At 42.2% G+C, this 24825-nt stretch overlaps 1 long non-coding RNA gene across 1 annotated transcript in view; it reads left to right on the top strand.

The window, feature by feature from the left end:
• Positions 1 to 23742, top strand: part of LOC129145548 (uncharacterized) — a 67882-nt gene extending 44140 nt beyond the window's left edge. The window contains exon 3 of the long non-coding RNA XR_008551289.1: positions 23448 to 23742. This is a non-coding gene — a long non-coding RNA (uncharacterized LOC129145548). The remainder of the gene's footprint in view (positions 1 to 23447) is intronic.
• Positions 23743 to 24825: the final 1083 nt, after the last annotated feature.

Raw genomic sequence — 24825 nt, 5'->3', positions numbered from 1 at the left:
GTGACAGAGTGTGGAGGTGAGTAATAGGGGGAGGTATTCAGGGTACACACTTGTGGGGTCTCTAGTCCCCATAACTGCCACTTCCCTTCCCCCTACCATTTGTTCCCTGCCAGAAAGATAGAAAATGGCTTTTGGAAGAACAGTGTCATGATACCCGCTTCACTAACAAAAATCCATTTATGAGGCTAAGTTGACTGTGACAATGCCCAAAATAAATTCAAGTTCTAAGAGACCAAACTGAGACAAGCTGAGGGGCAGTTTTCAGAAGGACTCTGGACAGTCTAAGATATTGAGAAACCTGGTGAGGCAAAGTGAAGGAAAGAGAAAACTGTTTACATAGAGAGTGTGGCAGTGAATTGCTTTGGGACTTCATTTGAAACCAATATTTAGAATAACGCACTTCACTCTGTCAGTTCCCCTATCTGCAGACTTTTCTTCCATCAGCTAATGTCTTGGTCTGTCTATCCAGGGCCTCTCAGCCTTGGGTAAGGTGGGGGTGGGGTGGTGCCACAAAGAACAGTGGGGAGGAAGAGATCACTTGAAAGAGATAAGGGTGGGTTATTGAAATGCAGGGGAGTTTCTAGAAATAACCCTCTGTTTCTTTACTCATTCTTATTTTTGTGGGATTGTTAAACCAAGCCCATAGGAACTTTTATAGAATGTGTGTAATGGAAAGAACCCTAAGCTTCTATTCCTGCTCTTATCTGCAGACAGAAGCCATGTCTGTGACTTGGGCCCCCATCTCTGGGCGTTGGTATATTTTAGTGGATCAGATGGTTAGTACTGTGTTCTAGGGAGACAGGCCTGATGTGTTCATTGACCATTCATGATCTAAAATACAATTCTTTCTGAACCTTTCATCTAGACTCATTCACTCAACTCACTTATTCCTTCAGCAAATACTTACGGATTTCCTGCTCAGTGCCAAACACTAGTTTGGGTTCTACTGCTAAAGCCGTAAATGCAATAAAGCCCCCAATCTCAAGGAACATACATTTTGTAACCACACCTGACATTTATATTATATAGCAACCTTCATCTAGAATGACAACACCCCTGTGAGTGCCCTTTGCAGAATGGTTTTGTCGTCACACCAACAATTCTCGACTTTCATTTTTAAACAGGGAAATATATATATATATATATATATATATATATATACACACACATATATATACTTTAGAAATTTATTTATTTATGCATACAAGAACTGGGGTGTAAGCCAGAGGTGCGAGGGGTGAGGGATTCACCAGAGACAGAGTGGGGAGCAGAACAGGCAGATCTACTGAAACACACTGCTGAGGGGAGCAGCAGGCGAGTAAGGAGAGGTCTGCTGTGCCATGTGGGCATCTCCCTGGCCGGAGATCGAACTTGTGCTGCAGCGGCTGCAGTGAGCCTCATAGGTTGCGTCTTAACCCCTTGCACCACCAGGGAGGCCCAATTCTCGACTTGTTTGAAAACTCTTTCTTGAATATTCCAATCTTCCTTTGTTTTCATTCTTTTTTTTAATTTTATATATTTTTACATCATTTTTCATTTTTGTACAATGTATTCATTTTCATCTTGGATATAGTCCCCATGAAATTCCCACCACCCTTGTTTTGATCCTACTCCCTTCTCCCCTGTAGTATGTCTCTGGTTTATAGTTGCCTGCTGATTTTGATTTTTACTTTATTATAGTTAGGTTTTTTTTCCTGATCCCTTATTTGGGTCTTCTACATTCCTGCTATGTTCTTATCTCATCAACCTCCTTCCTTGACATCTCCAGCCAGTCCTTTCACTTGTGTGCTAAGTGCTTCCTCACTCCCTTATGCCATGTGTTGTTTTGTGCCTTGTTCCTGCTCTTAAGTTATAATTGGCTAATTCTTCTCATATCATTTTATTTATAAAATTCTGTCTGTGCAGTTATATGGAAAGCTTTCTGAAGGCAGGATCTAAGTCTTTTCATTCTAAGCTATTATTCTTGAGCAAGTAAAACAGCTAAGTTTTATTATACAGGCAGACTTCAACTCCTTTCCATTAGGCTGTTTGTCAGTTTGCTCTTCCGCTCACTAAGGTGTAGCTAATAAATAATTGTCCTTTACTTCTTGGGATTGATTATTTGGGGCTTTCTATTGATAATGCTTGAATATGTATATTATTCACCAATGTATCCCCTGCAGACAGCTGAGTACTGGGCACAATAATAGGAACCTGAACTTGATACATATCTCTTAATTAGCAATGCACTGCTTAGCTGGGACCAAAGTAAGAGTTACATTGTCTATAGTGACCAATCATTAGGAACATAATGTCATCTACAAGAATTCTGGGACCAGTCTGCAGTGTACCATAAATGCCTACTGACTTATCTGGAGAAGAGGAAGTTGGAAAAGATACTGCTACTGAACCACAGAATGATGCTAATGTAAGAGATTCAGATGTCATTGTTTGCTTTATAGAATGGTTATATTTTGACTGGAGGGCAAAGGTCATATGTACTTTTTTCCCCCATTTGGCTCATAAAGGAGAGAGAGGAGCAAGTGGTGAGAAGGGGAGGGAGCTGGGGAGGAGGGGGAGCAGGAGGAGGAGGAGGGGAATGGCAGATGTTACACTACTGTCTTTAAAAATTAAGGAAAAGGGGCCTCCCCTGGTGGTGCAGCGGTTGAGCGCTGGGCAGCGGGGCTGCCTGCAGCCTCTGCAGCGCCAGTTCGTTCCCCGGGCCGGCCGTGGGCGAGGGTCCCACAAAAAAAAAAAAAAAAAAAATGAAGGAAAAGGCTATAAGTCACGGGATGCAGGTGACTTTCAGAATTTGAAAAAGGAAAAAAAAAGGAACTCTCCTCTAGAGTCTCCAGTAGGAATGCAGGTCTGCCAACAGATTGATTTTAGGACCTAAAATCAAGTATAGAATGATAAGATATTAAATGTATTTTGTTTTAATCGCTGAATTTTGGCAGTGATAGGACATGAATACAAGGTATCATGGTCCAATGAAGCTAGAAAACTCTAATAGCCTTAGGGTCTGGCAATACACATCTACAACCCAAATGTCAAACAATGATAGTGTTGAGACCCTAAGGATGCAAAAGCTGGATTATTTCAGGAGAGATCCCTGTTATAATTAGAGACCAATTGAGTATTGAGTTTTTCTTCAATATTGAAGAGCTGAGTTAAGAACTTAAATTTTGACCCATAGACTGATCTTCAATCCATAAAGGACTTGTGGTTGTGAAGGAGAGGATGAGTATGTAATTTATACTCAAAATGTGAATAAAGAGAGTGTAGAATAAGAATTAGAGAGACAGCTTTCTATGGGCTGACACCTCACATGTTCTTAAGGTCTCATTTGCTTCTAAAACCTTCCTTTCCTGGTTGCCATGGTATATTGCTTAAAGCACGTCCCCAAAGTTTTGGTATCATTTACAGAGATTAACTCTAAAAGAAATTGTTCTGTTTAAACAGATTCAAAGTTTATAGATATCCATCAAATAATGGAAGATGATTTTTTTTTCATAGACGACACCATTCAGAGAGTAATTTTCCTTATAAAAAACACCACATGACTCCTATCAGTAGGTATTCAAAACATTATTTGATTGGTAGCAAATCCAGCCTATCCAGCAGAAGCTGCTCCATGCCAAGGCAGAGAAAATCCCTGAATCTCAATTCTGGACACTGCTGGTGGGAATGCAAACTGGTCCAACCACTACGGAAAGCTGTCTGGCAGTTCCTCAAACTACTGAAAAGGGAGCTACCATATGACTCAGAAATTCCACTCCTAGGAATCTACCCAAAGAACACAAAACATTAACTCAAAAGGATATCTGCACCCCTATATTTAACGCAGCACTACTTACAATAGGTAAGATATGGAAACAACACAAATGCCCAAAAATAGATGACTGGATCAAGAAAATGTGGTATATTTACACAATGCAATATTACTCAGCAATCAAAAAAGATAAACTCATGCCATTTGCAGCAACATGGATGGAGCGGAAAGGGATTAAGCTCAGTGAAATAAGACAGAAGGAAAAGGGAAAATACCAGATGGTCGCACTTATAGGGGGGATGTAGGGGAACCAAATAAGGGATCAGGAAAAAAATATAATAAATACAAAACCAAAATTAACAGGCAAATATAAATCAGAGACATTCTGGGCAGGGGGAAGAGGGAGAGGGTTCAAAACGGGAGGGAAGAGCACAAGGGACTATGGTGATGGTGCACAGGTGAATTGGTGGTGGGAATTTGATGAGGACTATACCTGAAAGGAGAAAGCATACATTGTACAAAAATGAGGAATGATGTAAAATATATGTAAGTAAAATAAATAAATAAAACTCATATTATAGGGCTAATAAACACCAACATTCTTGAAGAAAAAAAAAATAGAGAGATCCAGAGTCAACAAGGTGTATCTAGCTGACCCTATTTCTATGTGGCTTGCCCTCACCTGTTTTGTAGCTGTCTCTTTCCTACCTTCCCAGGCCACCTTGAAAGACACTGCCTAGGACATCTGAATTAACTTTACTTTCTACCTTCTTCCCTAGAGAGGCAGGGTTTACAAGCAACTCTATTTTTCAGGCACACAAACTGTACTTTATCCTTACCTGTTAATTGAGATGCACTATTTAATAGGCTTTTTTTTTTCCATAGAGACATTTTAGGGTCATGGCAACATTGATCAGGGATTGCCCATATAGCACCTGTCCCCCCATAGCCTCCCCCATTATCAATATCCCCCACCAGGGTAGTATATTTATTACAATCAATACACCTATGGATACTTCATCATCACCAAAGTCCATCATTTACACGAGGGTTCATTGTTGGCATTGTATATTCTATGGGGTTGAACAAATACATAATGACATGTATCCATTACTATAATATCAAGCAGAGAATTTTTACTGCCCTAAAAAGCTTCTGTGCTCGGCTTCATTCTGTCCATTCATCCTTCATTCCCTCCAGCCCCGACAACCAACCCATCTCTACTGTCCCCACACTTTTGTCTTTGCTGGAGTGTAATGTAGTTGGAATCATATAGTCTATAGCCTTTTCTTCTGTCACTTAATACTATTTTTTTAAATGTTTCTCTGTGACTTTTCATGACCATAGTGCATATCTTCTTATTGCTGAATAATATTCTATTACCTGAATGTACTACAATTTATTTATTGATCAGCTGAAAAACATCTTGGTTGCTTCCAGGTTTGGGAAATTATGAGCTAAGCTGTGATGAGTAACTATCTGTAGGGGTTTTTCAAAAGTTTTCAACTCTATTGGTAAATACCAAGAAGTTTGATTTGGAGATTGTATATTTAGTTGGATAAGCAACTGCACGACTATTATTCCAAAGTGGCTGTGCCTTTTTCTGTGTTTCCACCAGCAAAGAACAAGACCTCCTATAGTCCATATCTGCTGCAAAATTTGGTGTGGTCGGTATTCTGGAGTTTGGACATATTAATAGGTGTGGAATGGTTACTGATATGTTTTTGCCTTTATCCCATAAGCTCTTTGATGGCAGAGGGCTGTGTTCTGTTCTTTATGGTACCCTAGTGACATTTATAAGAAAATATATAAATCCCCACATCTGAACACCTGGTAATGATACACCCTACTTGACTGTGTGATTAAATCTAGATTATCTTGTCTAACAATTAATGGGTCATTCACACAATCACTGCAGTGTAAACACTTTGAGGACAGGGGCCATCACATTATATTTGCTACAAGAAAGATTGAAGAACATGTCAGGCTCTTTGATTTGGACGGAGGATTGCTTTGTCAAGTAGTGGGTTTATTCTCACTGGGGGTATTTGCTAGGACAGCTGTTTAGAGACCTGATCAGATGTGATGCAGAGGGAGCCGGTGGCTGCATGCTTCTTCTAACATTATCATTTATGGTCTTAGGCTTTCAATTGGCACCATCAGAGAAGTTCTTTGTGATAGGACATGCAAGACCTGTTATGAACTTTTGTGTGATTTTCTCCTCAAAATCATCTCTTTCTATTCTCCCTCCCTCTGAGTCTGGCTGTACTGAATATCTCATAATTCCTGCATTAAACTCTGATTTCTCCTACCTTTAGGCTGGACTCACTGCCTCAGATGCAGACAGTTGGTCTGTCTACATGGGTTGCCCTTTGCTTCTTTCAGAATTCAATGTAGATACCAAATCTCCTGTGGAATTTTCCCTGACTTTATAAGACTGCTCCAGTTGCCCTAAGTTCTCAGCATGCCATGAGTTTATCAAAATTACATCTTTACTTCCTCCTCATTTGTCCAGTAGACAGAAATATTCTGAATTATCAGGGAGAAGTTCAATAACCCAGAGATGAGAACCCAGAACAACACGTAAGGGACCATGCCTTGCCCTCTCTGGATCTCCAGTGACCAGTTCACTGCTGAGCACACAGTAAATGCTCAATAAACATTTGTTGATGCATGCTTAAATAACTGAAATTTAATGAACAAATTACTACAGGCCCAAGTGCACCAATTTAACACTCAATTTGAAAAGGGAATGCCCAGTTTTTGGTTACTATGTCATTGGCTTCTTTGACAGCTGTGGGATGAGAGAGAAAGGGAATCGAGTTCTCAGAATTAATAACCACTAATCATTGACACATGGGGCTTGCTCCTTAGAGAGAAACTCCATTCCCTGATTTGTCTAGGCTTATTACTTTAGCTGTTAGCCTTGTGCACCAAGATATTATTTTCTACTTTTGCTCATAACAGCCTGATTATTAGCCTTACACTCTGCAGGCCAGAGACCCCGGGTGTGAAATTGTCAGCACTAAAGCAGTGCTTCTTTTTCTAGGAGTGAACAACCATGTCAGAATCCTATGAAAGTGTGAGAGCAAATTTCCCCCACAGCCCTGGGTCCTTACTTGTACATGGTGGGCCACTTTCTGTGTGGGAGGATTTTACAGGTTCCCAGAATTTTGTCAGTGACTCATCTCGTTATCCAGTCTACCATTCTGTATGAAATCTCAGCAAGGAAAAGAAAATTACTCCTTTTACATAAGCTTGTATCTCTAGAAGTTCACTTTTTATACATAAAGCAGATACCTGAAATGGATACCATCACTGATGTTATGAAACATGGGTGGTTCCATGGGATTCATTCCTATCACTAGAGGATTATGCCCTAAGCACAGAGGCCACAGAAAGCTTTCTGGTGAAGAATCTGATGTCAGGAAATGTTTGGGCCTGAAGGGCCAAAGCAAGAAGAGACGGGAGGCCCACGGAGAAGCTCTGTGTGTGTGAAGTAGCTTAGAGTCTCAAGTGTCCATGGGGAAGTGGAGGAGGAGGAAGCTGCTTCTCGGTTCTGCCATGCATGATCCTGCTCACCCCTATGCTGGGCTTTCAAGATTAGAAAAAAATTTTCTTGGCACATACAGATAGCACAAGATATCTTGGTTTCTCTATTTTTTTGTGAGGGTGTAAAGTTCTTTCTCTTCTGGGTGTGTCTTGTTGCCACAATTTAGAAGTGTAACATTTTGACTGCACCTTTGAAAATATGGTGAAGCTTTGTGGCTACTTATTGTCTATGACTGTGCTTAGGAAAACAAAAAATATAGACTCGATGTTATTCAGAAAGGGCCAAGTTAAGGAGCAAAATAAGCCTTGGCAGAGATTGTTAATATAGCAGTTCTCACAGTTTCATCTCCACAAACATGTGAGAAGTTCTGCTAAATCCTGTTGTGTGAAATGTTTTATCTTTCCCCCCGGGAAAGGTTCCTTTTGTTGCATGGCAATGGGGGAAACCTCTAGAACATTCTCCCCAAGGGGTAGAAATTTTCATGGGATGTCAAGTCCTTAGAATGAAGAGTCACTAATCATTGAAGCATGGGACTTGATACTTAGGGGGAAGCTCCATTCTCTGTGAGATTCAAGTTCTATTACCTTATCTGTATAATCCAACAGTTCTTGCTGCTTGTCTGTCTTACCAACCTAGAGAGTTTGAGGACTTGGCTTTCAGACACTCATTTCACATTCTGTTTCACTTATAAGTGTCAACTCCAAACGATAGTTCTGATCAATCACTTGCCTTTCTACAGGATTTATTGGAAGACAGAGAGATGTTTCTTCTGAGGCAAAAATGTGTCAAAGGCAAGGAGTGAAAAGTGAGTTTTTGTATTTTCACTGACCACAACACACAGTTGAGGAAGTTTGAATACTCTAGCTAAATTTTGAAATTTAGCTAAATTTTATGCTGCAAAGCATAAAAAGTGCTTTCACATGTATTTTCTCATTTGATTCCCCTAAACTTGTAAGATAGTGCTTACTGCATCTCAAAAATGAGAAAAACAGAGGTGCATGTAGCTTGCAAAGGGCCACGTGGCTCACAAAGGACTGAGCTGAGACCAGAACTTGACTGCAGATTATATTCTTTTAATTCTCACCAACAAGAAAGACAAAAGTGGATTGACCACCCATGTGTTGTTATGAGGCATTTTCAAACTCGGAGCTAACAAATAAATCAATTAACAAAAAATATTCCCTATGGAAGGTCAAATGTCCCCAAACACAAGCACCCCGAGAAAAAGGAAATTATTTTTTCCTTAGAGGAGACCCATCTGGAGTGGGGTACCTAGCTGATTTCCCTTGAGGTTAACACTGAACTCTAAATGGATTGTGGTCTCCTGGATCTTTCTGAATCAAGACTCTGGGACACTAATTAATCAGACTGAAATACAGCAATTTATCTATCCTCTATCACCATCCCTGCTAATAGCTGATTTCAAGATGTGAATCCTCTTGATTATCTAACAGTTAGGGAGAAATGAATCCAAATTTCAGTGACACAGAGATGAGAGCACAGGACAATGCCCAGGACTGTGACTGGCAATTAATTAGAAGATAGCATCTTACATTTGGAAAGGACCTTCGAGGTCCAATCCAATCTCCCTCTTAGCACAGGAATTCTTCCACAGTCAGCCTGACAAGTAGGCATCAGGCCTTCGCTATGGATAGCAACTCTACTTGTCTTTGGGCAACTATTCCACTATTTTAGATGGGTGCTTGTTGTTCGAATGTCTTGCCTCCATGAAATTGAATTCTATCCCCCTTTAAACTCTATCTCCACCGTTCTGACCTAGTTCTGCCCTCTGGTGCCTTAACAGATGGGTTCTTGTGCATGTGCATGCTGTTTTCCCAAAACTTTAAGTCAACTCTTTTAGTTCTCGTAAAACGTTTCCTTTCTAGCAAAATATACAATGCTTCTCCAACTCTTTCTATATTCACTTATTTTCAAAACTTTATCATGATCACAGGTCACTTGTTTGGGCATTGACTTTTTTTCCTTTTTAAGTGAATGATCGTGACTATAGAGGGTATGTCTTTCCTGACACAATATTAAGCTGCTTTCTATACCTTTACTGGTCGAAAGCACCCATGGGGCTATATATATGGTGGTCAGTGATCGTATCAGCCCCCTCAGCTCTGTAACCCACTAGAGTTTACCAAACAAGAACTGGTTTTCTTCATGTCATTGACCTCAGAAGCCACACCACCAGGGGAGGGGGGGGGGCAAAGTCAATTGTCAATGTATAGACCACAACTGACACACAGTTGTTGCTTAGAACCCATTTTTGCTTCAATAAGCTTTTTGTCTATTTGTTATTGTCTCTCTCAAAATATAGATTAAAAAAAAAAAAAAAGCAAACAAACAGGCAAGAGACTAGTTTAGCAGCAACTTTGACAAATAGCCCTTGAGAGAGACTGAGTGACATTTGGAAGGTTGGTAAAAGCAGCCCTAGTCAAAGCAACTTTTAAAAAAAATTGTGGCTATGCTGTGCTCAACCAGGCCACACCTGTTTTCAGAAACCACTAAGTGTTCTGCAGATAACAGAGATGCCAGGTCTGACAGTCTCTAAGGCAACAAGATACTGATCATCACTGCACATGTAAGAGATGGAAAGAAACCCTGGGACAACACGAAGCCTGGCTTTCTCCTCATCCATTGGCATGGCCACTGTCAGAGGAGACTTTGTCTGGAGAGCCTGCCCTACGTACGCCCAAATTCTGACTGTAGTGGAGGGGATCCTGCTGAAGGGTCTGGACCGTTCTCCATCAGCTGTAATATTATGACCTAACACAAACCTTGAAATGGGTTTCTGGTTGGGGGGAATGATAAGAAATGGCTCCTCTCTGTGTTCCAATGTCCTCACCTGCAAAATAAACCAAGTGTCTGTGTGGCCAGAATTCAGGAGACACACACTTGGGGATCAGTCAGGGAACTTGGATGACACCCATATAGGTCATTTCAATTTTGTGGCTCTCTCATGAGTTGATTGCATCTGGACTAAAAAATCACCATTAAAATACCTCATTCCCATGTCCTCAGCACTCATATCTATTAGAGATATGGAGTATCACACTTTTTCATTTGTGATATTTCCATCTTGTCATATTTTAATAAGAATAAAGCAAACACGCATCTTGGGGGTAGCCTTCAGAGACGCTGGGTGGTGCCAGGTGGGAGAGGCGGTGCTTGCCTACCGGCTTCAAATCATGGCCAAGTTTTCTGCACCCTTAGCCTTTGCGCTGTTCTGCCTGTCTCCATGGGCGCATTCCCCCCTCTATAATGTCAGGTTCTGCACCTTCTTGGTCCTCAAGAAATGATTTTTTTTATTTTATAGTTTTTTTAAATTAATATTTTATTTTATATAATTCTTACATCATTTTTCATTTTTACACAATGTATGCATTATCATTTTGGTTATATTCCCCATACAATTGCACCCCCCCCTTTTTTGATGAGTCAAATCATTATGTGACTTTGAAGAGTTATTTGAAGACACTGCAGATAAACTGAAATCTCAGGACTCAGGAAATGAGAAAACATTCTGCAACAATGGACTAACCAATGATTTAATGAACCTTGGGAAAAATAATCATAAATGCCAATGACAAGTATTGGTTTTGAAAGCCTAATTATAAACAGTGACAGAAGAACTAACTTAAATGATCCAGCTGGCCAGATAGTGACCATTTTTGTTAAAAGGCTTGGGCAAAATAAGAATTGTTAAATAGAGATGAGTGGGGGACAAAATATTTAGAATTAATTGTGGTGGTAAATATAGCCATCTTTATATCAACACCAAGAAGTGCAGTGGAGACATCAAAATAACATTCTAAATATTATGCTGTATTTACTTTAGATTTTATTGTCAAAAATGTATAAAATGTAAACAGAGACAAAACTAAAAATCACATTCCTACCACCAAGAAATAAAAGTTTCAGTATTATATATATGTTCTATATATTATGTATGTTACATATTATATATGTGTTATATATTATGTGTTATGTATAAAATATATGTGATATAGATATATGACCTTTGAATTTATTTTTTCTACAAATATCACAATGCATTCACACACACATTTTTTGTTTTTTTTTTAAAGTAGGCTAACATGATATATGTCACTTTTATCATGTTGTTTTGTGACTTGCTTTATCATCTGGCAGTATAAAAGAACATGTTTCCATGCTATTGAAATATCCTCTATTTTTTGTGAATATGTTATTTTACTATATTTATGTATTGCACATATCATTATTAATAGACAGTTAGGCTGACTTCAAGGTTTTTTTTTTCCCATTGTTTTGTGGTTATGCTTGTTGTTAAGATTTCTATTAATATTGTTTTCTGGGAAGCTAGTACAATTATTTTCCTGCTAGCAATACATAGATGGGGCTTTTGTTTTCTAATTTAAGAGGAAGTGTGATTATAGTTGAAAAATGACATGACACACATCTTCCTAAAAATTTAAGAACCCTTGCCATGAAAAAATAAGAAAGATTTGGAAGTGACTCATTCATTAGCTTTATCTATGCAGATTAGGTCCCCAAAGTTGATTTTTATAACACTGGAACATTTTTTTAGCCAAAAGATTTAGAATTAGGTTAGACTGGTATGGTCCAAGGATAGTTTTATATTATCAAGAGTTAAGTGAACATTATAACCTAGGAGAAAAAAAAATCCTCAGAAGTATGTATTTTTATTTTTAAAAACTGACCAGCAGGATTCTGGGTGAAATACTAAAATGTAAGTAGGCTTCACCCAGTGGTTTCTGACTTATAATTGGACTATTCAATGAGGTTTACTTCTGCCATCTTTCTCCATACTCTTTCCATAGGTATCTTTTTCATTATATACCTGAGAGACTCTCTTAGATACCACATCAAGATTTCTCTTTTCCTATGAAAGCTAGGATGTTGGTTCAGCTAGTGTGAACAGAATTTTGGTTTGAATAGAAGAAAATAAAACACTCCTCTCTAGATCCAGGTCATCTGTCTCTCAACCCATCTGTAAGGACAGGAACAGGGCACTGAGCAGGTTTTCTGATCCAGCAGACCGGGTAAAGGAGGAGAGAGTCATGGAGACCTCAGTGGCTTTGCAGGTCTTTTATTTAGATTTACCAGGTACACAGCAGGCAGTGGTGCTGGGGGGCCAGGAGGCTGGCAGGCCTCCCCTCCCCCAGCAAGTCCTCACTGTATCTGGGCTCTCTGGCCTTCTCTCGTGTTCTCTCTGCTCTGCTCTCCTGCTTCTGTTTGTTCTCGGCTTCTGCTGGTGTCCCTGTGATGCCGCCCTTATAAACTCAGTCTCTCGGCCCAGGTGTACCCATTTCAGGTGCCTGCCATCAGGTATGCATTCAGGACCACAGGGTTCCCTCATCTATCCTAATGGTGGGAGGGCAGAAAAACCTGATAATTTCACCTTACCCTACACCATCCAACTCAAGGACAACTTGCCACCAGTTAGGAAGTGTACTCAGCATAGACCTAACTCACATTGGAGTAGGAGTGTATCTTGATTTGCAGAACACGCAGCTTTCTCATCCCAATGGCTTTCCATTAGGGCTTCCATTCAAATCATGTGAAGTAGGATAATTGTACCATAATCTATGACTGGGAACCAATTCATTTCTTTAATTAAAGATATCAAGATTAATGTGAAATAGTCATTCTTAACCCTGACTTTTCCTCCTTCCTGGCTTCCTAAAAAGAGAGAGTGTAGAGATGCTGAGGTCTGTCTGTCCAGGTCTGAGTCCAGGTTCCTCCATTTAGTAGCTCTGTGACCATGACAGGTCTCTGAGCCAGTTTCCCTATTTATCAAAAAATGGATATTGATAACATTCACCTCCTAGTATTGTTGAGAAGTTTCAATCAGTGACTACAGGTCGAGGCATAATGACAGCGTCTGCCATGTGTTAACTGCTCAATAAGTGTTAGTGGCTATTATTATTTGTTATTTCTCAGTTCTGATGGATGTGTGGACACACAGACCTGGTGCTGTTTCACTATAGCATATGTGAGTGTGAGTCTAAGAATATTTACCGAAAGCTGTAATCCTAAACCCTGAAGGGCCCCAAGGCATTAGCAAAGACTGTGGGAAATTTGTAGAGGGCACCAGAGAGTCATTGCTTTCACTTAAATGATGATTGCTTCACCAGCCTTTTCCCACCCACCGGTGCAAGACAAATCCACAGAATAATAAGAAACATGCTCAGCAGTTGGGTAAAGAAAGCAGAGTACAGCCGAAATCAGCAACAGACCAGCCCACGCTGTTCAGCCTTTGCTACTCATACCCTGAGTTCCCAGGCCCCTCCTCCTGTGACTAAATGAGACACAAGCATGTGAGCACATGTGCACATTCGATCCCACAGCCACTGACAGGATTCCCTGTTCTCAGCAGGGTGAGCTAGTTCCTTTGGTCAGACAGGGTGATCTTCCAGGTTCTACTCTCTGGAACTGGAAGGAGGCACGAGTGGAGATGACTTCAGGGCAGGCCCCGGAGCATGTAGACCTGCTTCCCCACCGGGGGTAAATGATTGTGATTAGGCTTTTTACGCCATTGGCCTCTGCGGCTATCACCTGCAACCTTGATGTTGTTAATGTAGAAGGCGCGTGGGTGTGGGGCATGTGTGTCTGATTCTGGACACCTGAGCATGGGTGTGTGCACACGTGCAAGTGTGACGGGATAAAAGGACAGCATCACCCTGGCTAAGGGGCACAAGCTGCTTCTCTCTGCTGGCTTGTTTCCTCTGCTTACCATTAAAACCTGTGGAAATGATGCCAAGGGCTCCAAAATTCTCTTTAAAATTGCTAGAACCGAAGGCAAACCTACCTTGCCTGGGATGGTTGCAAAACACACCCTCAGTTTTAAAAAGCACATGTCAGTCAGGGCACCAGACAGAACATTTAGCCAACTTGGTCATGTACACACCAAGATGAGTGCAGAATTCCCTTCTTAGCCCACAGGTCATATTGTATTAGTCAATTTCCCTAGTGACCATTCCAAATACGCTTAAGAACATTTTGTTCCTAGATTTATGGTGATTGCAGTAAATCAGTTGGAAAGAATGCCCCTAGATAACATGGTTGGGAATTCAGATCTTTTTCCTGAAACATTTGTCAGCCAGTGTCTATTCTCACCAATGTCCATGGCTTCTTTTTGATGGTAAATTGGACATATGAATGCTCCGTTTTCAGCCAGGGTGATTGCCAGGGCAGCCAGGGAGCTGGATGAGCTGAAAGACCAGCATTGGCCAGGGTTTAGCTCTTCTAGAAGGAAAAGAATGCTTTCCAGCCTAATCTTAGAGTTCATCAGCGTAAGCTTGACCACTCAGGTGAGCTCTTCCTCCCTGGGCCAAATTCTAATTTCTACATTACAAGTGTGAAGAATCAGAAATCAGCATTTGGTTTAATTAGCAAGAGACTTGCGTGTGAGTTTTCGCTCAACAGTGATTTAAGTCTGCATTTGGACAGTTTACCACCTCTTTGGGGTTATCTGCTCATCTTTAAAAAGGGAGGCTGATAATCCCCATCTACTGCCTTCAGGAGGATTTGGGTGCAATTGGTAGATGTAAGAATAAAACAAATAAGAATTATTTTGCTGACATTTTTCATTAGGAAAGATAAGATGCAAAGCACTAAGACCCAGAATTGAGTATTGTTACCTCCCCATGCCAACTTCTGAAGGTGAAACAAGGTAATATATGAGCAGACTGAACATTCTACTTCCCTAACCCAGGTGGCATCATTTGGTTCAGACACAAAAGGCACATTCGAGAAGTAATGTTTTAGTGAAAAAATAAAATGCCTTTTTCCACAACACAAAAAGTCCTAACATTCTCCTTTGCCCTTTGTCAGTGGAGAGTAATTCCCGTTTCATATCCTTTATTGTTAGAGTGAAAAGCAAGCTGGCAAATGCTTGCCACCCAATTTATTCCCTAGCAAGTTTTGTTCTCTAAAATGCCACTTTCCTAATCTCAGGAAACCCAGTTTTCTCAAATTTCCAGTTGCAAATGAAAAATGTACTTGAGAGCCTCTCTTTAATATTCAGAACTGCTTAAAATAATGAGGCATTATTTCAGTACCACCCTTGTCCGTTTCTTTCTTCTAAATAAAGAAGGCGAATTTCTACCAGGCCTTACTCTTCATTATTTCCTTGAGGAGAAGCCTCCAAGGACGAATTGGGAAATTGAGGCACCAGTGTCCAAATAATTAGCATAGAGACTTATCCAGGGTCACCAAGTGAGAAAGAAGGAAAAACAGAGCTCACAGAGATCTGATTTGGTCCTAAAGATTCCTCTGGCGGGAGAACCAACCTTGCATAAATAGTGGCATGGCCAACATTTGCAAGAGCATATGTTTTATCAAGCCTACTGTACAGCAGGGCCCACCCTTGCCTATCTATTCCTATCTGCTTTTATTATGCTGAAGGGCTCCAGCATGATAAGACCTCCCATATGGTACTTGTATTAACATTAAATAATGGCCATTGTACTGTGTATACTATCACCGTAGAAATATTTACTTAGCTGAACACAGACACCGGTCAAGCACGGTGATTGAAAACAAGCTAATCATAAAAACCATTCATGCTCACATCTATTTATAAAATCTGTTTCACTTGTGCCAGTTAAGTCTAAGCTTTGTTCTAAACAAACACAAGGCAGCCTCCTGCACACCCAGAAACATGAAAGACACCCCTCCCCTGTCTTCAGAGAGCTAGGGCCTGGGGAGTGGCCCCTGTGAAGTATCAGGCTTGCTTTCTGGGGTGCAGCAGTGTTCCTTGCTTTCTGGGTTTCTTTGTTTTCTCCTCAGGCTGGCAGCCTCTCTGGGGTCTCTCATGCCTCTGGTTCACAAAGCTGGGTGTGCTCAAAAGCTGGAGTGTGTTTGTAATAAGTACAGGTTTTGCAGCTCTGTGCCAGAGTTGTGGAGAAGAGTCCAGGAAACAGTATTTTTAGAGAAGCCTCTGATATTGGGGGTCCATGTTCTCCACCTGAGAAGTGGCTCCTGGCCTGCACTGTCCTCTGAGCCCCTACCTCCTGCCCCTCTGTCCCCACAGCAGTTGTTGGGTTAGGGCTGGCACTGCTGAGGCCTTTGCCTGCTCTTTGACTTTTGTTTCGGTCAATGATAGAGATTTCCATAAACCCGCACAACTGAGTTGTGTACAGCAAAGAGTGTGCACTTCTGGACTTTGGAGTCAAGATTTGGAATCTATGTGGCTTTAAGCAAACTATGTAACCTCTCAGGCTACTGTTCCAAAACCTGTAAAGTGGGGATAATACTAGCACCTGTCTCACTGAGTTGGCATCAGGACAGGGGTCAGAGAGTCCAGGAAGAATGCACTTTCTGGCACTCCATCCAAGCGATGGGTATTTCTGTCTCAGGAAGAAATCAAGTCTGATTGGGCTGGGCTTTCAGATTAACTTGTTTGGGGAACTCTACCTGAGGGAATGCAGTGTGGTGAAAAAGACACTGATGACCTATCTTGACCCTGAGTTCTGTTACTGAAGGATGGAGTGGCTTTGGGTTGGATCCTCTCCTCCTCTGGAACAATCTATAAAATATTATCAGGGACAAGAAGTGATTGGTCCACACAGTGATTTGCAAACATTATTGAGATGGTCGAGCTAAATAGAGATTCCTTCTGAATATCAAGGAATAAGATTTCTGCATGCATTTATACTCAGTTTTCCTTCATGCACAATGGTAATTTTTCTCTATATTTTGTAATTTTAGAAGTGGAGTTATCTTTGTTAATTCCAGCCTTATTTACATTTACTTGGGAAAACAATTGTGTTGTATGGGAGATACTAGTTCTGGGAAAATAGGCGATGTTGGGTGAGTTGTGTGAGGCCTGCTGTCCAGGGATGGGTCTCCCAGAGTGGGAGCCACTGGTCCAGAAGGTTGTATTCGATAGAGCTCTCTTTTTATTTATTTTTAAAGATTTATTTATTTATGCATACAAGAACTGGAGTGTAGGCCAGAGGTGTGGGGGGTGAGAAGATTCGCCAGAGACAGAGTGGGGAAAGAACAGGCGGATTGGCTGAAATATACTGCTGAGGGGAGCAACAGCTGAGACAGGAGAGGTTTGCTGTGCCATGTGGGTAGCTCCCTGACCGGGTATCAAATTTGTGCTGCAGTGGGTACGGATAGCTTTATAGTGCTGAGACTTAATCCCTTGCACCACCAGGGAGTAGAGCCCTATTTTTAGCCAGGTGGATCTGGAAGCCCCAGGTGTGAGGTGGATATACCTGGCACTGCTCTGGCCTCTATAAGAGAGTAAGCAGTCCTCTTTCCTGCAGGTCAGCTCTGTCCATTTTCAAGCCTGTATAGTGGCAGGCACTGTTACACTGGGGAATGCCTGACTTCAAATCTGCATTTGAATGTCTGTGGTCCTTAGTCTCTGAGGCCAGGACTCCTGGGAAGGCCCAGGATAAAGGAAATGATGCTGTCCCTTGGTCAGCGTTTTGCTCTGAGGCTCCTGGGCCTTGGTCACTCCTACTTGGTGGCTTCTTTCCCTCTCCTACACATTTGTAGAGGATCAGGAGCTGAGCTTGTGTACGGACAAATATCCTTTTTCTTTCTTGGGCTTAGTTCCCATTTATATGGAGAGAGGTTAAACGTCAGATCTCTGTGACCCCTTCCAGTTTTGCAATTGAGTCCCAATGACTCAGCACCCCATTCAGCCCAATTCTCTCATACTCCTCCCCCCATATATCCAAATAAACACTTTGTGGTGTCTTAGAAACAAGCTGAGCAATGTTAGCATAACTTGGGAGTGGTGTTTGTTAGCCAGAATTTAGTTCTGCTTCTCCCTCTGGATGTCACCATATCAGTCCCTGTAAGAAACTCAGGAGTATTTTTTCTTTAGGCCTCACCAGGGGATTGTTCATCAAGAAGACTGATGGAGGCCAAGGTATTGGCATCAAAAACTTTTGTGATATTTAGTTGTTGGACACAAAACAGAACTAAGAGAAGCCAGTCCTCAACCCACAGCCCATGCACAGTGTCCTTTCTTTCTTGTGCTTGGTGTCATGCAGGGGAGTGGCCCAGCATTCCTGTACAAAGGAGATGCTTAAGAACTATTTGTTGAATGAGTGGGCCAACTCTAGACTCGTTCTTTCTTCCCAGTTGGTTCTACCCTCCCCTCATCAGCTGGCTCTGATCTGGAGAAGAAATACACTGTATTGAACGGGTTAATCTCTAGAAAGATTAAGAGTAGACTAAAGAGGACCTTGCCCCCACGGAGTGACTCTGCCAGGATCTGGGTACCTGCTTCTGTTTGCTTAACATTCTCACATTCACCCCAATAACATTGTAAAGAGTCTTCTTGGAGGTAGAATTTTGCAAAGATTGTTGTCTTGGCTGTATCCTTGTGGGAAGTCAGCAGCAAGAGGAGCTTTTGAAGGCTGGTGAGTGATACACCTAATACACTTGGTGTGAGAAATGGGGGGCTTCAGGGGAGTCCAGGCAAAACCTATGTCTGACATCCACCTGCCATCAGGATCAGCAGCTGTCCAGTGTTCATGGGCTCTGTATCCTGCCTTTCCCAGGGAGCCTCTCTGAACCCATCTTTCCTGGGAGAGGAATCTGATATATAAACCCGTGGAGCAGGCCCAGTGAATGCAAAGTGGTTACATTAAGGATTGGGGTTCTGTTTATTGACAGGGTCATGGCCTCTCCTGGTTATGACCCCCAAGGGACCCCAGCATGGAAACGGGATTTGTAATGTAACACTAACAATAACACACTAGAGACAGGCGTGACAGGGCCCGTTTCTCCAACATGCTGCAGCTGGCTCCCCAGGAGGAAGACAGAGCAGGGAGCGCTCAGGCCAAGGAGGGGGAGACAAAGGAGTAGGGACTTAGTTGATGTGACTGGGTGTCCTGGGCCAGGAGTCCAGCTGGGGATCCTGGGATCCCAGTAGTTGAGAGCTCCCTGCTGCGTCACTCCAGCCTCTTTGGATTGCGCTGTGGGCTTTGAGGCCTACACCCTCCCTCCTCCTGACCTGGGCAGGTGGGCTGTCTCCACAGATGCCCCTCAGCAAGCAAACCTGCACTTGATCCACCACACCTGCACCCCCATCCATTGTTTGCCAGTCAGTCAATTTTTTTCTCTTGTGGGTTTGGGGAGGCAATGAGGCAGGAGAGGGAGAGGACAAAGGGAAATCTGAAGTCCCAGGACTTTTCTCATAGAATTTTAGGCAACAGGCAGCTGTAAGACAACTGGAACAGGAATTTTTCTGTAGTTTCTGTCACTTGGGGGAGCATCTGGAGGACTGTGGAATAATTCACGCAGGGCATATGGTGTTCCCCCCACCACCCCCAATCACATCACATTGGAAAACCCCTCCAGAGCTTTATCAGTGGATACTTTTCTGTCCTACATGAAATGAAAACGCCTGTGACCTTACAGGACCTGACATGGGAGAATTTTCCAGTTGGCAATGGAGTTAAGAGTTTAGAAGAACAGCCATGGCCTCTTTTATCCGCCCCCTCTGCATTTCACCTTCACCATGCAACAGGCAAGAAGCCCTAGGACATGGAGATTCTAGAATAGCCTGGCATTCACTCAGCGGTGATTTCCAGAGGAAATAGTTAAGGACTGTTTTCTCCATCAATTCCCTGAACTAAGGTACCATGAATAAGAACAAGGTTGGCATCTCTCAATGTCTCAACAGAGGCCTCCCCTTCCAGAAACAGCCCCCCTCCAGTGTCTCCAGTTTCCAATGAGGTTTCTTTCATGATACAATGTTGGGTCTGGCATGGGGCCTAAGGTTCTCCAGGACCAGCACTTGTTTTATCACAACAGTGTTGCCACTGGCTAGAGAAGCCAATGCTCTATGTGAAGTATTTAAAAAAAATCCCACAGAGGGAGACCCTGACAGTGCCTCTGCACTGGCTTCAGACTCACTTGGTGTGGAAGGGCTGCTTGGATCTTTCCCCAATTCAAACCCAAGCTTCACAGACAAAATGCAGGGCCCTCTTCCATGACCCATCTGCTATCTCACCCATCCCCACACTCAGTAATTAGAATTAAAGGGCCTCCCTGGTGGCACAGGTGGTTGAGCGTAGTGCTGTGAAGCTGTCCGTAGCCTCTGCAGTGCGAGTTCGATCCCGGCTGGCCGGGGAGCTACACACATGGTGCAGCAGACCTCTCCTGACTCGCCTGCTGCTCCCCTCAGCAGTGTACTTTGGTCAGTCTGCCTGTTCTGTTCCCCACTCTGTGCCTGGTGAATCCTCTCAACCCCCACACCCCCACCACCTCTGAAATGTACTCTGGTTCTTACATAAATAAATAAATATTAAAAAAAAAGAATTTAAACTAAGGTTTCTCTGAGCCTTCTCCTGGTAACTCTATGGAGATCTGGGCCAACAGGGTGCTACATTTCATGTTCTTAGTTGGCTGAACATGTAGGTGAGGAGGGAGTGTTTCTTTTCACCATTTCTTCCTTAAAATACAGCCCTCTGTGCCTATACAGACTCACACCACCTCCTCATTCAGTTCCCTTCTCATTCATTCCTACCTCGTACACTCTGCCCTTATGACGTACAGCCCCGTGTCCCACATTGCATGGTTGCACTTGATCTTTGCTTTCACTGGTCCAGGTGTGTTTCTTATTTCCCTTCCACAGCTCAGGGCTGCTGAGATGCTCTCCTCCCACACGGGCACATTTCTCAGAAGGCTGTCCCTTCACCCCTCTTCTCTCACCCCTCTTCTGGGTCTTGCCCATTAAGGCCCCAAGGTAGTGTCAGAAGCATAACCAGGGGTTGTCCTCAACACAGAAGGAGCGAGCCCCAGGCCGCTCACAAGACACTTAGATTTTATTTGCCTCGTCTTTGCATGAAACCTATACAATGACTGTCTCATTTCTGGATTGATTTTTGTCTTCTTTCTCACCTCTGTCTCCCCTCAACCCTTCTCCCGTCTCTTTCCCTCCGTTTTTTGTAAAAGTAGAAACCAAAGTTACCGGAAGTCTCAATTGTCAGACTTCAAAGACTTTGTTCAACATTTGACATTTGACAGCATGTCCCCCTCCTCACCCCTCCCTCTCACCCTCATCTCGCTTGCCTGGGCACAAGCCTCAGAGAGATAACCATATCAGGCAGAATAAATGAAGCTTGTTTCCTTCTAAATTTGCTTCCTCCCACACAGTATGGCTATGTGCCCTGGGGTAAGGCGTGCACTTAACCCCAGCCCTCTCTAGTGACTTTTAGGTGGAGGCAGAGGGCTAGATATGGTAGATGACTTTATATTTACCACCAGAAATCAGGGACTTTTGAACCAGACAGTCTTGTCTTGTGTTCTCATTTTATAGATGAAGAAACAGAAGTCGGAGGAGTTCCATGAATTATCTGAAATCAAAGTGAGATCTGAGCAGACTAAAAGTCAGAGTTCTCTTAATTTTCAGTCTGATGTTCTTTTTTTGTCTTAACAAAAAGACTCAGAAACTATCAACTGCAGCAAGAACACTACAGGTTTAGAGAGAGGACTCCTCCAGTATACAAGTCGATCACATTCTCCTGCAGATTCATCAGGGTAACACAATGAAGTCTTGTCCTCCAGCAGCCGCTTCTGGAGGAGACCTGGAACAGCTGTTTCCTATGTGACTTGGGGTCTGTGTGGGAGGGAAGCCGCTCTAGTTTCTCTATAGGTGGGGTCTGGGTACCAGATTCTCCCAGGTGCTTTATCCAGGTCTGGACTACGGAGGCCTGTTCACTGAAGCCCAGTGAACTCTCACTCAAAAACAATATGGTGACTGCAGATACAGAGAAGGCTGGAACTGCTGGATCAAGGACTGGGTTTCTGAGGGGGAGCGTATATAGCACTGTTTTGGGATATCTAACACTGTCCCAAATATCCTTCAAAGGGATAGAAACTCAGCTATTGAGGGATTTTTTTTTTTTTTTAATCGTAGGTCTTTGGGGAATTTTAGAATGGAATGTATGGAAAGATAAAAAAATGACTAAAAATGGTAACAGTATACTAAGGAACTGGAAAATGAGAGAGGGATAAAACTTGGAAAAGGAAAATGGAAGGAACCCCGAAATTCTCGGTATTTTCCACTCTATGCCTTCCAGCATATGCATGTAGAAACACACACACACACACACACACACACACACACACACACCTCCTTGTGCTGTTTGGAGAACCCACAGAAGTTGGAAAGCCTCATTCATGTGCCACTATGTGCTGAAGCAAACCTCTCCCCATAATTGCTCAGCCCCTCTACTGTGTGGGGACACCACCTCAGTTTTCTTCCTCTCTTCCAGCCATGTTCATGGCTCCCAGCCAAACTTCTGCTTGTATAGAGGGTTTGCTGAATTAGCTGTCTCCGGCCCTGTGGGCGCCCGCAGCTCTCACATGTAAACTGCCTTCTCGTCCTAGCCTGCAGGGTCCCTCACTCACTCACCACACCATCTCAGGGCTTCCCAGACAACGAAGGAGATTTTTAGAAAAAAACTATTTTTAGAAATAGTAACCTTAGAATAAACACAGCACACCAGATGCCTGTGTTTTTCTGGGGCAACTGAGCTGAGGATGATTTGTTTAAAGAGAAAGGTAAAACAGCCAACCTTGCTATTCCCGCCCAGCATGGCTTGCATAATGCTGGGTTTTACTCCCTCTTGTGGCCAAACTTTAGAAGACACGACTCTGCCTTGAGAAGCATGTAAGACTTTGTGAGATTTGAGTTTTTATTTGAACTCAATTTATTTTACATTTCGGCTCCTACTTTGCTAAAAAGAAAGAATGGATTGCAGCCTCATTTTATGGGCACAAAATGTATTAAGAATATTAGGGCAATTTCTCTGCATCTTTTCCCTAAACTTTAAAAGTGAGGCTATCGTATGACCACTGGATATCTTTGGTTGGGTAAAATCCCATTCCCTAGTCACATAATAAGGCACTCTTAGGGCAAATTGTTGACCTTTCCTAAGGTCAACAGTTCTACCAGGTCTGTAGAGGATGGGGCAAAGAACAAAAGTTAAGGGAGGACCTGTCAGTCTAAGTTTAGGGGAAAAACACAGTAAGACAACAATAAAATAGCTTTCTGAGGTAAGACCAGAGAAGCCAGAAACTCATTACCAAGAACTACCAATGGTGCCTCTTTCAGAAAGTTTTAATCATATTTCTTATAATTATTGTTCTTAGTGAATTTGGTACAGCCTACAGGACAACAGAAGAAAATGAAATGAATTCTCACAGACCTTCTCAGTTCTAGAATACTGCAAGACAGTGCTGTAAGAATCTTCTGACTGCAAGAAAACGGGCAATGAAAACTTCTCACTGACTTGAAGACCTTACTCCTCAGATCAGAAATGCTTATCATTGTGGAAAATAACCTGTGGACAATTAAATCATCCCATTAGATAAGAGTGAGGGCTCTCCTGCAGCCTGGCTGGGACTAAAGTCTCAGTGATAGAATAAAATGACTGTGGTTGTCAGAAGGGAAAACACGAGTAATAATTGATTAGTCAAATCATGCTTATGTCTCTTTAGGCCTTTTTGAGTCAGACTTTGTAAATTATGGAACTGCATTCATTCATTCAACAGAAAGCATTCCATTCACAAATAGTTCAGTAGAACTGACAATTGATGCATTATGAGTTCTTTTGCTGAAGGGCTGACTGATTTTCCAGAGTAACAGTCTCTTCTTTGATTTCTTTTTTCTCTCTACTCACATTCACCAGTTTTGCTTATTTTTATTCACAACTTATCTAACTTCTAGCCACTATTGGTAGGGAGCCCAGCAAGTCTGTTCCCTCATGGCCATGAACACCAAGTAATACCGCCCAGCCTCTGATGTGGAAAGTTGCATAGAGTGGAGGTTGGTGCTGAGTTTCCCTTGTTACCACAGCAAGAAAGAGACCTATAGCACTCACCCTGGAGTAAAACTCTCTCCAGCTGAAGACTGCTGGCCTCAGGAGAGTCACTGGGAGCGAGAGAGATTTCATATCTTCTTTGGTCTTTCATTCTCCCCCCCCGTATTTATATTTTTCAGCAATTAATTATAGAAGATCTATACTTGGGCTAGGCCTTAGGGATCAACGATGAACCAAAATCAAATTCTTGTCCTCAATTTATATTCTACAATATGTGTGGAAAGGAGATAGTAAACACATAAATAAATGCATGATTCTCAATAGTGATAAACACTATGAAGGAAATAAAACAAGGTAATAAATAAATGAGCGTGTAAGGCAGGCATGGCAAGGGATATATGAGAGTTCAGAGTGCTCACTGGGCCTTTTATAATCTATGGGTTTACCTGAAAATATGGGCTGGAAAGAAAATGTGGTGTAAAGATCACTCTTAAGTTTTGTATTTGAATGAACAGTATTTGAGGGATTCAGTGACAGATATTAGGAAAATAAGCAGGCAGGTTTGAATTAAGGGCAACAGGTTTGGATTGAAATCTGACAAATTTAAGATGTTGGAGGGGACTCCCTGGTAAGATGAGTGGCGAATAGTTACGGGATATGTATATGTGTGTGTTTGTATACATACATATATATATATATATATATAT

The sequence above is a fragment of the Talpa occidentalis genome, unplaced genomic scaffold (assembly GCF_014898055.3).
Source record: "Talpa occidentalis isolate TD23 unplaced genomic scaffold, MPIMG_talOcc4v2.1 talOcc4.12, whole genome shotgun sequence".
NCBI classification, from domain to species: domain Eukaryota; kingdom Metazoa; phylum Chordata; class Mammalia; order Eulipotyphla; family Talpidae; genus Talpa; species Talpa occidentalis.
The sequence above is the reverse complement of the archived record's forward strand: the minus strand, read 5'-3'. Positions and strand labels throughout refer to the sequence as shown.